Below are 13,619 nucleotides of genomic sequence, written 5' to 3' on the forward strand. Positions count from 1 at the left end.
CAAGAATGCCAGAATAATTTCCAGTTCTAAAGTCAAAAGTGTTGTCATCCAATCAGGGCTGTCTTAGGTTTCCACTGAGGTGTACCTCTTCAGTTTTGTTAATGATATTGTATTTTCATATTTTGCAGTTGTGCTTAATGTTGTGTTTTCTTAATTTTTAGTTGTGTTTTTTAAATTTATAATTGTGCTTAGTGGATGTTGTGTTTATTTAGATGTACTAGTGTTTTTGAATATGTTGTTGTGTTTCTAAGTTTATAGTTGTGTTCAATGATTTGTGGATGTGGTTTTTAATTCAGGGCCACCATAAAGTTCCTACCAAAATCCATAAATATTTAGTTTTATTTGATCAGTGACATCAGTTCTCAAGGGTGACTTGTTGTGTTGTGTTTCTCTGTGATGGATGAGTGACCTGTGTACAGTGTACATAGCTTCTTGCTCACTGTCTTCTAGGACAGTGTCCAGTTGCTAATTTTGTCATTAATAATTAGTTTTAAGCTTATTATGACTCCCTGTCAGTGCATTTAGAATATATTTTTACCTGGTGTACTTGACAGTTTTTACTGTGTTTTAATTATTTCAAATGTTAGTTTATTATACTCATATCTAGTTAGGTGTACCAAAAGGAACTCTTGTTAGCCTTTATGTTTCATGCATTTTGGTCAAAGATGTTTGTCTTTTTCCTTCACAGGTGCTTCAACATTGAGGGCAGAGCAGAGGAGTTGCTTTGTTTTATGGTAAGAGGTTTTATTACACACAGGTTACTGGATAAATATTTTAGATTAATAAAGATGGAATATAAAAAGGATTTTTGTTTCATCTGAAAGAGCACAAATTGGCACATTTCTGTTCTAATCTACTCTACTCTCGGTCCTTTGCTATAAAGAGTCTGACCTTTGCAAAGAATGAGGCAATGTTTTATGATACTCTTGCTTAATGATAACCATGGTGGATTTATATAATACACAGAGGGATAAAGCATAGGTAGGATGCTTTATCTTGTGACTCAAAGCGCACACTATTAGGAACCCGCCAAGAGAGAAGTGACAGCAAGAGAAAGGAGGGAGGAGGAGGCGATGGTGTAAATGGGGTAGGGGCTGCGCAGGAGAAAAGGAGGCTTGCTGCTGCTACATTATTGAGAAGCGGCTAAACCTTCTGTGCTCGGGGAAATCTGAGAAGGTAAGAACAAAGATGGAACCAACGCATAGGTGAGAGATGGGGCGGAGATGAAAAAAGAGAGGTGGTGAAAGATAGAAAATAAGCAAAGGTGAAGAAAGACAGACAGTGATGTATAGGTGCATTGCTGGGCAGTCCGCTGCAGCGCTCCCAGGTGTGCGCTGTGTGAGGAATTAGGGGGAACAATGTGAAGTGACGAGGGAGCCTCAGAGGCCTGACCGTGTTTTTTTTTTTACTTCCGCTGTATCAGGAGGAAATACCTCTTACTAATCAAAATGCCGTTCTTCTGTTTGAGAGCGATCAACAAACAAAAACTGACAAGAAAGAAGCAAAGGAGAGTAATAAAGGAGAGATAATGAGCTATGAAACTTGTGTGTGTGTATTTATGTATGTGTGCATCTGACTTAATGTGAATCCAAAAAGTGGATGAAAACCAAGGCTTTGGCTTTTTAATCAGCCCCATCAGCACTGCATGGGGACTCTGAGAAGCTTTCATGTGTAGTTTTCTCTTTGCGCATATACACACACACACAGACACACCGAGAAGCACACGTACGCAAAGCATCCCCTCTTGCCTTGTGTTCTAAATTTACACCTAACAGGAGAACAGGAAAATGGGGGAGGAGGTGAACCGAGCGAAGATGGAGAGCGGAGGAAAAGTGGAGGAGGACAGGATGGTGGATGGTGGAGGAGAAGTGCACATAAGTGGTGGAAGAAGTTTAGACAGATATTAGGATTAAACAAATCTAAAAAGAGCGAAATGAAAAGGAGCGGAGCCAACTTGGATTTAGACAGCAGGCAACAGAAACTGTGGTAAGGAAGAGCTGGAAAGAGTTAGACAGACCAGAAGACAGAGAGGGAGGGTAGAAGGACAGTGGTATATTAGTCAAGGTGTCCAGTCTATGTATTGCCTGCTGTGCAATACCACCCCTCTGATTTACTCTGCCGAGTGACAGATGAGAAGGAGCAGAAGAAGGGAGGGGTGGGGTGGGGGGGGCACAGAGATGAGGAAGAGGAGGAGGGAGGTCTTGCTATGAGCGTTTAGGCCAAATTAACGGCACCTCATAAATTAGACTAACAGCCGAACCAGCCAGTCTGGGAGGGGAGGGAATGTGACTGAGTGCAAGTGTGTACAAGTATGTCGGGGTGCGTACACAAGAGAGCAGGCACACGTTGCTGAGAGTTATGACACATCAAGGGGGGACAATTTGAACCAGTGCAAACAGATCACTGTCTGATGAAGCCGTGATATCCAACCGCTCACTCATACCGACACAATCTCCTCTGGATTATCCCGGACGCCAAAGTGCTCTCTCCTGCACTCATGATCTGAAACAACACACCTGCATCTTTTTTCTCTGAAACAGGATTAACGTATATGGACCTGCACGGTGTATGAGTATACCTTAAGTAATGTCTGGTTGCTGTTTAATGTACAGCGCCTTCACCTTGCAGAGGTTTTCATAATCCTTGTACTTTTCACATTTGTCAAATTAAAAGCAGGGATTATGTGTGATAGACCAAAATTGAGAGAGTACAAATCTAAAAAATTGTAGCACCAGAGCAATTAGATCTGTCAATCTTCCAAGTTGTGTCTTCCTTTACACATCAAGAGACTAAAATCTTTGCCCATTTTTGTATGTAAAATAGCTCAAGCTGTGTCTGACTGAACAAAGAGGACCTGTGAGAATCAGTTTTAAAGCGTGGGCCTTTCGTGAAACTTAGGGACCACAACCATCCACGTAAACTGACAATCCGCAAACACTTGAAATAACCTCTAAAAATGCTCTGTTCATTACAGTTTTACTGAAACACAACTGCTGAATTTTGACACGCAACCCTTCCTATGAAAATGGGTTATTAGAAACCTTGATGTGCTATCTGAAAACACCAATAATATTTTCCCTGCCTTGCCTTCTGCTGCTGCTTGTATTTCCAGACTGCTCACACATATAATCTCCAGGCGTCTCCATGCTCATTCTGGCTTATCCTGGTTCAAGAATGAGCCAAAACAACAAGAGTCTGGTTTGAAAACTGTGGACTACTGTGAAAACATGGCACCATGTGCAATATGCCAACTCCATAAAAGGCCACTACATTATGCAAAAATACCGAGCATGTTCTTGAACAGCGATTTCCAGTGCGTACCGGCTGGATGTGTGTGGAGGAATGGTGTCATGATGGAGGATGGGAGAGAGGGTCCTGATTTATCTAGTTCTTCTATTTCTATTGATTTGTAGTGAAAACATTACATACCACACTAGTGTTCAAACTTCTAACATGGGAAGCAGAAAATGTGGTGTTAAACCATCTCAAAGAATTAACCGCTAGTTTAGCATCCAGCTCGAGTCTCAACTTGAAATGGCAGTGCAAAATCTGGAGGATTTGTGCATCTTTATGGTTATCACTCTGAAAATATTTTCCACCCAATGACAGATTAGGAGTGAAAGAGTTTTATAGAAATGGAAATATGTAAACAGCATATACAGTATATCAAGAGAGCAGAAACACAAGAAAGTAACGCCATCTGAGAGACAAAAGTCAAAACAAGATGAATGCCGCCTGACGAATGTCATTACAATGAAAGGAAAAAGAAGATCAGAGACCAGTTAGTTAATAATTCCACAACTTTAATATAAATTAGGTAAGCATGTGCATTTATTTTCATTTGCAGCAAATACATGCAGGGGAGATTGGTTGGGAGGCCAAGACTCACGGTTTTACATTAATTTGTTTCCATATAAATATCTTTCCAGCAAACTGTTCTGCTAATCTACATTATTTATTCTCTTTAGCAAACAAAGTTGCCTGATTTCACAGTTTGCTTTCATAAAGCTTCATTTAGAAGCATAACCATTCCCATTGTTGCCTAAAAACAGTTTCATTGAGCTAAGCCCATTAAAGCCAAGCTTATTAAAACACACAAGATGCAATCATTTTAGCAATCTACAAAAGGAGAAACATTATTTTCACTTAATGTTTCACCGCAAGGGTCACTTTCTGACCCTTGCGGTGCTCTTTTCCTGTGCAGATCTGTCCGTTTTATTTTCTGCAGCTTTTTAAGATGTATTAAATTCTTGAATGTAGGGTTTTTGCCAAAAGATGATGTAGGCAAAAAAAATTTAATAAATCACTTTTGGCCAAAAAAAAAAAAGACTTTGGGAAGTTGACACTATGTTGCCAAAATTAGTTGAAGTTAACAACGCTTACAACATGTTGGCAAAATTGTGCAAATGATGAAAACCTGTTAAGAACCTTTGCCTGCTGTCTGATGATATTACCCGTTTTGATTTATATATAAGTGTATATACTGTATATATTTTTGCCGCTGTGCATTCTGTAATGCAAGTGCACACTTATATAACAATTTAAATGTAATCTTAAGGAAAAACAAGGTTGCAAGAATTTTACCCTACTTGTGTTATATGATCAGGATGGATACTAAGATTTTGAATATTACTTTAATTGCAGGCTCTTTAGATTCTGTGGAACCACCTGTCCAGATGTGCTGAGCACTGATGCACATGCTACACAGCTCCATCAGTTTTGTGATCAATATGGGCGCAGACAGAGAGGACCTGCTGGAAAAACCACAAGATATTGTATTTTACTAAATTCATATTTTTGCTTAAAGTTGATAATAATTAAATAATAAAATTAATTAAATTCTCCTGTTGGTAAACATATTGGAATAAGCTGGCAGAAATATTAAATGCCAAAACTGATACATCGTTCAAATGATAGTATCGTTCAAATGAGCCCTGGAAGTGAAGGATTTTTTTCTCTGCATCAGCTAAAGACATTGTGAAAACAGCTTTAGTTACATGCTGTCATGATTCCAACTTTACAAGAATTACCTTTTGCCAATTTTGAGGTAATTTCAAGTGCATGAACAAGTTTTGTCGGAGGCATTTACTGCATGGGAACATTCTGCTCACACTCGGCTCAGTGCAAATTTTATTACCCTTTAGATAATGTATGTTTTCTGGTACAATTGCAGCGACTCATAACATAAATCTTCCCTCCCGTACGTTATTTATGTCAGCACCTCTACATTATAAAGAAATGTTAACTCTGTCAGAAGTGCAAGCACTTGCCGATCGCTGTGTGATTACAGCACTGCTTGACTGAGTGAGATAATAATATAACAGCACACACACAGGCACGCACACGCAGTCCCATCCACACACCAATCTTAGAGGCACGGAGTTGATGCTCAGTGATTAAAGTGGCATGCTTCTGAGTGTGTCACCTGGGTTCTGCTGTATCTTAAATCAGGACAGTGGGGCTCAGATTGGGTATTGACTGGCCTGCAGAAGTCTCCATCCATCATGCTGAGAAACGATAGCGCGGAGGCCACCCCTGAAGTAGCCATATACCACCGAAGTCGCTCAGTTGGCTGACCGAGGTGACGCAGGGTTAGGCTGGAGGCACGGAGAGCAGGCAGAGAGGTGCGGCTCACAGGCAGATGCAGGCAGACAGGCAGCATGTCGGCTGTCAAAATACGGATAAACACTCCGAACACAAGCCAATGCGAAGCCGAGTGCACCTGTGACAAACACTGGCTGACAAACACATATGCTCAGACATGAAGCACTTATCATGAGAGATAAGGCTTCCTTCTCCATTTCTTTCCTGCTGTCTGTCACTCTCTGCTCCACTATCAGAAACAGCCATACACAGCAACACACACTGCGCTCCGTCTTGAGGGCCTGCACAGCATCTTTTGACTATGTGCCTAATGATAATAAATGAGCCATCATGGGCGGGAAGAGAGGCACTAAGTCATTTCTTTCATCGACAGGAGGAAGACTGGGAGCCCCAAGGTCACCCTACTGTCAGCATCACTCTCCCAAATGACTCCTTGTGCTCTATTTCTCTCACACATCCATGTGTGTTCTCACAGAAAAAGTGGCACGAAGAGCCCCACAACACCAAACGATTTGCCAATTGAGAAGCCCACATTGATTTTCTCAGTTTTACCAAATAAAACCCCATGGATGCATTTTTAAACCATCACACATAAGTCTTTCAATTCTGCATTCAAAACGTAGGTGGGTTATTATATTAGGAGGTATAATATAACCAACAATCACTTCAAAAATCAGCTACACCTGAAACCAGAGGACCAACTAAAGTGTGAATGAAGCCACTTCAGAGTAACTATATATATTACTAGTAGCCAAACCAGATCTCAAAAACTTCATAGTTTCCATCTCACAAAAGCGCTATCTACAGTATTGGCGTATAGTTTAGATTTGTCCAACTTACTGTTTTATTATCATAATCCCCAGACATGCACACAAATGTTGTTTGTCTTGTTTGAGAGTCTTGGTCTGAAGTCAGAAGGGAAGTAGCTTTTCTTGTGTTGATGTATTAAACTAACAAAGACTGCTTGTTGGTAAAGCTAACACTCAAATCCATAAACACAGAGTAGGATAGACAGAGCATTTTCAAAAAAATTTTCAGTATTATAAAATGAGACAATCGTAAAAACCATAACATATGACAAAATCCTTTGTTTTCTAAAGTTATGATTAAAAGTAAACTATTGCTATTTGTAATTCTTATAAAAAATCTTGTCTTGAAAAGTTCTGATCATGGTGTGGAAGCTAAAGGAGCTCCACCACCACTCGTTCCGAGGTAACATGTTTTAAAAACATTATTAGCTGGCTCATAAGATGACTTTGATGAAAGCAAACATAATGTGTTGAATCTGTCTGAAAGCCACATTAAATCCTGGATCCATATATAGTTGCATTGTAAAAAGTCAGGTTTTATATGTTTCAAAGTTGTCTTTACCTGGAAGTCAAGCCCAAAGGAAATCTTACATGCACATATTTAACTACCTGCTAGAAGTCACTGAATTTTCAAGTGTAAATGCCAGTTGAAATGAGATGGTGGCACGACAAGTGTCAACTTTTGCGAGCAGGTGAATTACATTTTCACATTTTTCCTGTGTCACAGGTTGTATCTGTGGTTTAGGTAGAGGTTGCAACCTATTATGACAAAAGGGTAAAGATTAGTAACTGTTATTTCATGCCAAGCATCTTTACCTGCTCTGGGCAGAAGAATACCATAAAAGCTGTGAGCTTTAACGGTTAGAAAAACAGCACCAGATCAGATCAGAAAAGAGTCAGGAAAGCATTGCATAACGGATGTCTTCGTGACCTTCCTGACCCTCCTCACTTCCATTCCTCTCCCTAATGAGCAGCAGCATATTGTCATCTCTCCGAGACTCAGATCGGAATTCAAATCCACACAAGGCAAGCCAAGTGAATTTATCCAGCCAAAGGACACACACTAAAGGAGTCCAAAGCAGCCAATTTTTATTAATACCATGCTAAAAATATAAGTTTGTGGGAGAGATGAGGCATCAGAGGACACGACAGTGGAACGAACAGGAAGGTAGCGCCTTCTTTTTTATCTGTGGGAATTCTCCTCTCACACACATGTGCACTCCCATATGCATGGGCGAACACACTTATATATATACGCTGCAAGTTTGGACTTGAGCTGTAGAAAGCTAATTTGCACCACATTGAAATGCATCTCAATTAAAGAGAAACACATCGAGGTGCCAAGGGAGGAGAGAGATGTGAGAGAACGAGGGGTGTGAAGCAGAAAGTGTGTGAGCGTATGAGAGTATTAGAAGGGTGGGTGTGTGTGTGTGTGTGTGTGTGTGTGCGTGTTCTCAGAAGGGGATAGCTCAACTGTATCTGGCAGGAGAAGAAGAAAACAGAGAGAAAAGTGTGTGTGTGTGTGTTTTTTTTAAACACACTCTTGGAAAAAACATTTCATTTGAGGATGAATCAGATTTAGAAAAAAGGTGTGAGGAGGTTTGAGGTGCAGCAAAAATTCCAACTAACTTCAACCTTGTTATCACCACCTCTTTGGTTTGGTGCCAGCACACCGGGGCTGTCCCTGCTAAAACTGTGTTTGTGCTCAGCTATTTTTAAACCCGAGGCCATGTACTGTTTGACAGAATGGGAGGATAGCTGCAAGACGCAATAAGGTTTTTGACTAATTGTGTTAGCAGCCAGGACTTTACCTCTGTGTCTTTGAGATGCTTTATTTGTCTCATCTGCCTGTGCTATGTGAGAGAGTACATGTAAGCGTGTTTAATATTTTATCTTATGTGCATCTTTGAGAACAAACTGGGGGAAAAGAAAAAAAAACATCACAATCTGGCATACAAAAAAAAAAAACTGCAATTGTTTGTAATGTCACGACCATTTTGCATGGATTGTCAGGTTCTTATGACTATGCCCGTACCAACCCACCATCTTAACAAAAACACTTAATACAATTACAGCTCTTCCATCAAGTAAAAGACACTCAACTTGTCTACATCTCGCAGAAGCTCTTTAAGCAGGTGTTTGCGTCTGTTTTAGCAACAAAGCTGACAGAATGAGGAGCACTCACGAAAAGAAAGAGCTTTTAATCTTATTCTGATGTAAGATGTAGCAGCACCCTATTCTTGACTGCAGCAGTGTAACACCATTATCACAATGACGTCATGCACTTGCCAGAGAGAAAAAGAAATACAAAGTGTCTTAAGGCCATCCAGGCTTGAGATACACATCATTTATGGTTTTATATAATGATATGTTAAAGCTATAGAATTTAGACAGTAAGATTTGTCACTTTTTACATTACACTGGGCTCTAAAGTATTTGCCCTTTACAAATTTGTTTTAAATATTTTTTTGTAAAATTAGTTTCAAATCATGTGAGAGACTGGCGACCTGTCCAGGGTGTACTCTGCCTCTCGCCCGAAACGTTCGCTGGAGATAGGCAGCAGCATCCCTCCCGACCCCTCTAGGGATAAGGGTGTACAGAAATATGTACATAAATGCATGGATGGATAGTTTCAAATTAAACAAAATTTTATATCAGACAAAAATAAGAAAAATAAATGAGAATGCCTTTTTAAAATTATGGTTTCAGTTTATGAAACAGAAAAGCTATCCATATCAAACAACCTGTAGATGCCAAAAAAGTAAGTACCCCCAATACATCAGCTTTGATCAACCACATTTATTGGTATACGTTTACTATATACATCAAGGCCTGATTAGATCAAAACATCAAGCCCCGATTTAAAGAAAAAAAATGCAGACTGGATCAAAGAAAGTTATGGGCAGCATTCAGTCTATAAAGGACAAAAATGTAATTTCTAAAGCTTTTAAGAATTCTGCAGACCACAGAAACAGCCATTGTCCACAAATGAAGACGACTTTCCCTCCCAGGAGTAGTTGGTCTACCATTATTACTTCAAAAGCTCAATGACATTTGGGAAAATATCATGTGGACGGACTTTTAGAAAGTCAAAGATGGTGGAGGTAGAGGGAAGGTTTAGGGCTTATTTGGTGCTTCAGAGTCCGGACCGCTGAATTCTGCTCTCTCCCAGAAAATCCTTTAGAAAATTCTCTCACCATCAGTTTGTAACATTAAGCCCAAGCTCACTAATGCAGCAGGACAACAACACAAAACACATCAGCAAATCATTTACTGCTCGTCTTTCCCTTGTCTCGCTGCCCTTCTGCTTGTCCAGCCACTAATAAATAAAGACTGCTGGAGCCACACAAACCTTTAAAAAATCATGTTAGTCATTTACTTCAGTTTAGACAACATGTCAAATAAAAGGTAAAAATTACCAGAATAATTGACATTGGTTTAAATTGCATTTTGACATGGAAATGAATGCTACCCATGAATGGTGCCAGGGAATCTGACAGGCTTTTCTTCCCTTCTTGTTTATTTGCCTTCACTAATTTGCGCCTATAGTTATCTCCAGAGAAAAACTGGCTCTGCTGTTTCAGTGCTACCTCTCTGCTTAGCTAGTACGTTATCTATGTCTTATGTCAGATGGAGGGATAAAGCTGCAGCTGCAGCACTCGGACCCAAGTGTTCAAGTGCTTCAGCAGTTTCAGCAGATTTTTTTCCCCCACTATATTTACCTTAAGGAGTGTGGAACTATGGTAGATTTTATAGTACAATTGTGTTTGATATAGGATAGCTGAACGTCAGAGCAGTTTCTTTTTCACATTAACAATGTGATGTCATTGATTCCTGGAAAGAAATTAATATGTAAAATTTACAAATATGCATCTAGATATATTAATTGGACTAGAGACATTAGAAGTGAGAAATTGTGAAAATGAAGAAACCAATGAAAAACCTTCCTCATGAAATAAGTACACACATGTTAAAGTCATAAGAATGAGACAAGATGATTTTAGCAATACATTTGGGAAAACTATGAATTTCTCTTTCTAAGGTGTTTATCACACCTGAATCCAAAAAGGATAAGAAAATTTTCAATTTTATATTTTCACAACCAAAACAAAGTTTTCAATAATCTGTGTTCGAGGAATATGTTCATAGAATTAATCTAGGTATTTCAGATTTTGAACAAGAGATGATCTTTTGCTACTCATGAAAAAGCTCTTCATTTTAGCATTGACAGGAAATTGCAAAGCAGATGCCAACATCAGCAGAGTTAGAGGCAAACAATTAGCCCGCCCAGCTTTTCTCACAAAAAATTGTTCAGTTCTTGTCTGACATTCTATCAACTTGTTTTAGCCACTGGGGAGAAACAAGCAATTTGAGGGGCCCTTTTCAGTAGTTGTGTCCTAAGGTATTGTTCTCCAGTCAGATGAGAAGTCTGTATTAGCTGAAAACATTAACACAACAGGGCAACCTAAGCTAATACAGCAGTCTAATTCCTAACAGCTCATTATGCAAACAGCAAGTGGATAATAGTCAGAAACACTGATTTCACTTTGTTGAAAAATATTGTGGTGTTGTTGTATTATTACATTCCTAGTAACTAAGTCTTTTTTATGTTTAGATGGAAAGCAGAGAACGTCTAATATGGAGATGTTTTGGGACACCTCGCGCTTTAAAGTTTTAAACTCCTCACCCAAAGATGTTTGGAGTTTGGAGGTTATAGTTGTCTAGATTATTTTTACATTGATCAAAACATTTAGTGATCCTTGATATCTTGGAGACGGGTTCATGGTGTTACTCAAAGAGACAAGCTCCTTAAGGGACTCAAAATCAACGTTGTTGACCTGAGGTGGGGGTTTTTCACAAGTGGTCTGAAACAGTGGCCCTGAAATGCTAATCACACCTCAACAGAAACAACAGCTTTCCTATGTGTGGAAGTTCATTCCTTTAATCTGCCAGATAATTAAACATATCAGCATGGGTACTATTCAGATAATCAGTTTTGCAGCTGTCATTATGGGGACCAATACCAAACCTGTCATCATAATCACCTGCACAGCCATCAGTGACACCACATCAGCTCATCATCGGAAGATGCATCTCATTTTTCACCTGACAAGAAAAACCGATGGGGTGTACCGAAACTAACTGATTGGTTCATAGCATGATTGCACGGCCAAGTCTACACGACGAGGCTCAAATTCTCTGGTGAAACATCTGTGCGGATTCCCTGGCTGAAATTCATCTAAACAGAGTGCTGGAGGTAAATTGAGGAGTGAAGAGGCCGGACACTTTCCAATAAAATGAGTTTTCTTTCATTCATTACGATGCCTGCTTGAGACATATCATCTCTTCACATATTTCATTTCATTTTTTCCCCCCACAAGCTTAACAAAGACACAAAACAGCAGAAACTCAACTGTTGTCCAACATTTTTCAGACATGTCACCTTAGCAGAGAATTGCCAAAATTTGAGTCTTACTTGAGCAGTCTTGTTACCTGGCATGGGCCGGCATGAAGAAATCAATAAAGACACTATGGGTTTATAATATTACAGTTTTAACACAAAAATTTAAAACAAGAATTATGCGATTGCTTGTCAGTATTATTTTCAACAGTGTTTTCTGTTAGAATGACGAGTGGCTCCCCTGTAAGTTGTAATCAAACTATCCTGTCATGTATTCATGCGTATGAATAAATGTATGCTAAGCTTAAGGAAATGAGGAGCATTTTGTGGAACAATAAGTTCAGTCATGTATATGATGTATGTTGCTGTTGATGTTCCATATGCAGCTTGTATATGGAAGTGAACTGATCTTCATCGGCGCAGGCATAGTGTTAGTATAGTGTACCTTGGGATTAAATTATTATATTATTGGCCTATTGATGTGGAATTTGCATGCAACTTACAGAAATCTAGTAGCGGAGCATTTTAAGGTTTAAATGCAAGGCATTTTAACATGCATAAAACTGGCAACTTCGCTTAGTCTGATGTCAAATTGTGTGTATTACAGAAACAGATGAGTAGTAAAGTGATACTGTGGCATTATTCAACGAAAGCTGCATGCCTTGCCTACTGCAGGCAAGGCAGATTTGCAATAACGTCATAGAGGGTTTAGTTTTCACAACCTGACTGTATTCAGTTGAAAAATATTTTCAAGGAATTTAACTGGTCTTTTTATATAGGTAAGAAAAACACAGCAGACTTCATCAATGATCTGATCAGCAGTGTGCAACAACAGGTGAAGTGGTAATAATGCAATTACTCCATACTGATACAGCTGGAGAAAATTCTGGTTTCACGCTTTCTCTGCCATTTCATTAATGGCATTTCAACCATATGAATGGCATGACAACAATCTTTTGTTTTAAAAATTGTACTTGGCTACACAAGTGTATGATTATGGTGTACTTTTTATTGAGAGGATTTTTGAAAAATGTTTTCACAACCTCTTATTAGGCCACTGTTCTGTTATCTATCCTGGAAAACACATCAACAGAGATATTTTTACATATTTCTACATCTGTCTTACTTTAGCCTAAGTGCTGCCATAAATTTCAAACAGGCTGAAATATGATTAAATTATTTTAAACACCCAAAAAGCATTAATATCTTTTGTGTTTTAATCTGTCATTAATGTTGATAGGTTAACACAATGTAAATAAATGACATTCCCATGTAATGTAGCGGATTTGCCTCAACTTGCTTCTGGTCTTAATAAAGTCAGGGTGATGTTTATATTCAACTAATGTCTGTTGATGCATCTTCTAACATTTACTAAGCATAAGATTGGAAGCATTTTGTTGCCATCTAGCTGTTGGAGTTATGCCCATTGATGCATAAAGTGCTAATTAATGTACTAATTACTGTACCTAACATATTGAAATTAACAGTCTATGTTTCGCTTAGTTTTTCCTGGACAGCAACAACAAACTCAAATAGATTTTCTTTTTTACAAAACTGCTATGAAATTCACGCAATAGTGAGGTTTAGTCATCACAAATTCAGTGTGAAAAATATTACCTCAATGAAAAGCAATAGTTGTATTTCGAGTGTCATTTAGGACCAGTTTACACAGTGAAACCATACTATTGTTGTTCTCCAAAGATCAATTTCTGACAGCAGTTATTGAAAACAGGTGTCAGAGTGGAACTTTTCAAGAACACTCTCTGTGGAGTGTGTGAAGTTCCCCATAGGTGTGAAAGTGACCA

General features: G+C 38.9%; 1 protein-coding gene across 21 annotated transcripts in view; it reads right to left on the minus strand.

The window, feature by feature from the left end:
- ptprdb (protein tyrosine phosphatase receptor type Db) overlaps nt 1-13,619 on the minus strand; it is a 253,880-nt gene that overhangs the window by 187,821 nt on the left and 52,440 nt on the right. The window contains exon 2 of one of the 21 annotated variants that reach the window (XM_028016148.1): nt 11,890-11,906. The exons of the other annotated variants lie outside the window; for them this stretch is intronic. The gene's annotated coding sequence lies outside the window, so the exon portion shown is untranslated. The remainder of the gene's footprint in view (nt 1-11,889; nt 11,907-13,619) is intronic. 21 annotated transcript variants of the gene reach the window in all.

The sequence above is a fragment of the Xiphophorus couchianus genome, chromosome 5, assembly GCF_001444195.1.
Source record: "Xiphophorus couchianus chromosome 5, X_couchianus-1.0, whole genome shotgun sequence".
Taxonomy (NCBI): domain Eukaryota; kingdom Metazoa; phylum Chordata; class Actinopteri; order Cyprinodontiformes; family Poeciliidae; genus Xiphophorus; species Xiphophorus couchianus.